At 50.5% G+C, this 1,367-nt stretch overlaps 6 non-coding genes across 6 annotated transcripts; all 6 read left to right on the forward strand.

Moving 5' to 3' along the window:
* The first annotated feature begins 77 nt into the window (after positions 1 to 77).
* Positions 78 to 157, forward strand: Pmar_PMAR008673. The gene has a single exon. It is a non-coding gene; the product is annotated as a tRNA-Leu (tRNA).
* Positions 158 to 278: 121 nt separating this feature from the next.
* Positions 279 to 358, forward strand: Pmar_PMAR008674. The gene has a single exon. It is a non-coding gene; the product is annotated as a tRNA-Leu (tRNA).
* A 187-nt stretch (positions 359 to 545) lies between these two features.
* On the forward strand, positions 546 to 625 carry Pmar_PMAR008675. The gene has a single exon. It is a non-coding gene; the product is annotated as a tRNA-Leu (tRNA).
* A 187-nt stretch (positions 626 to 812) lies between these two features.
* Positions 813 to 892, forward strand: Pmar_PMAR008676. The gene has a single exon. It is a non-coding gene; the product is annotated as a tRNA-Leu (tRNA).
* Positions 893 to 1,013: 121 nt separating this feature from the next.
* On the forward strand, positions 1,014 to 1,093 carry Pmar_PMAR008677. Its single transcript has one exon. It is a non-coding gene; the product is annotated as a tRNA-Leu (tRNA).
* Positions 1,094 to 1,279: 186 nt separating this feature from the next.
* Positions 1,280 to 1,359, forward strand: Pmar_PMAR008678. Its single transcript has one exon. It is a non-coding gene; the product is annotated as a tRNA-Leu (tRNA).
* The last annotated feature ends 8 nt before the right edge of the window (positions 1,360 to 1,367 follow it).

Here is a 1,367-nt window from a genome sequence, read left to right on the forward strand (position 1 = left end):
CCGTTCATCCATTTTCTGTGTCCTCTGGTTTGGCAGAGCGATGCATCACCTCGGCTATGAATCTTGAAGCGCTCATCGACAGTTTGGCCGAGTGGTCTAAGGCGCTGGCTTCAGGCGTCAGTCCACAAGGGCGTGGGTTCGAATCCCACAGCTGTTAGAAATTTCTTTTCGTGTGATTTGATGAAGAACGCATTCCGCGGAAACGGTTCGAAACCGTTTTTGTGTCATGTCCTATAGTGTAACGCATCTTCTCCGCTATGATTTTTGAAGCACTCACCGACAGTTTGGCCGAGTGGTCTAAGGCGCTGGCTTAAGGCGCCAGTCCGAAAGGGCGTGGGTTCGAACCCCACAGCTGTCAGTCTATATACCTGACTGGTGTTATATTGAGAACCAAGACCTTTTCAGAAGCGAGGTAGTGCAAGACCAAAACCTTTTGATCGATATTGTGCCATCGCACCTCGCAGAATCCGTTCAATCGATTTTTTGTGTCCTCTGGTTTGGCAGAGCGATGCATCACCTCGGCTATGAATCCTGAAGCACTCATCGACAGTTTGGCCGAGTGGTCCAAGGCGCTGGCTTAAGGCGTCAGTCCGAAAGGGCGCGGGTTCGAACCCCATAGCTGTCAGTCTATATACCTGACTGGTCTTATATTAAGAACCGAGACCCTTTCAGAAGCGAGGTAGTGCAAGACCAAAACCTGTTGATCGATATTGTGCCATCGCACCTCGCAGAATCCGTTCAATCCATTTTTTGTGTCCTCTGGTTTGGCAGAGCGATGCATCACCTCGGCTATGAATCTTAAAGCACTCATCGACAGTTTGGCCGAGTGGTCTAAGGCGCTGGCTTCAGGCGTCAGTCCGCAAGGGCGTGGGTTCGAATCTCACAGCTGTTAGAAATTTCTTTTCGTGTGATTTGATGAAGAACGCATTCCGCGGAAACGGTTCGAAACCGTTTTTGTGTCATGTCCTATAGTGTAACGCATCTTCTCCGCTATGATTTTTGAAGCACTCGTCGACAGTTTGGCCGAGTGGTCTAAGGCGCTGGCTTAAGGCGCCAGTCCGAAAGGGCGTGGGTTCGAACCCCACAGCTGTCAGTCTATATACCTGATTGGTGTTATATTGAGAACCCAGACCTTTTCAGAAGCGAGGTAGTGCAAGATCAAAACCTTCTGATCGATATTGCGCCATCGCACCTCGCAGAAACCGTTCAACCCATTTTTGTGTCCTCTGGTTTGGCAGAGCGATGCATCACCTCGGCTATGAATCCTGAAGCACTCATCGACAGTTTGGCCGAGTGGTCCAAGGCGCTGGCTTTAGGCGTCAGTCCGAAAGGGCGTGGGTTCGAACCCCACAGCTGTCAGTCTATAT

Source organism: Perkinsus marinus (genome assembly GCF_000006405.1).
Source record: "Perkinsus marinus ATCC 50983 genomic scaffold scf_1104296960728, whole genome shotgun sequence".
In the NCBI taxonomy this organism is placed as follows: Eukaryota; Perkinsozoa; order Perkinsida; family Perkinsidae; genus Perkinsus; species Perkinsus marinus.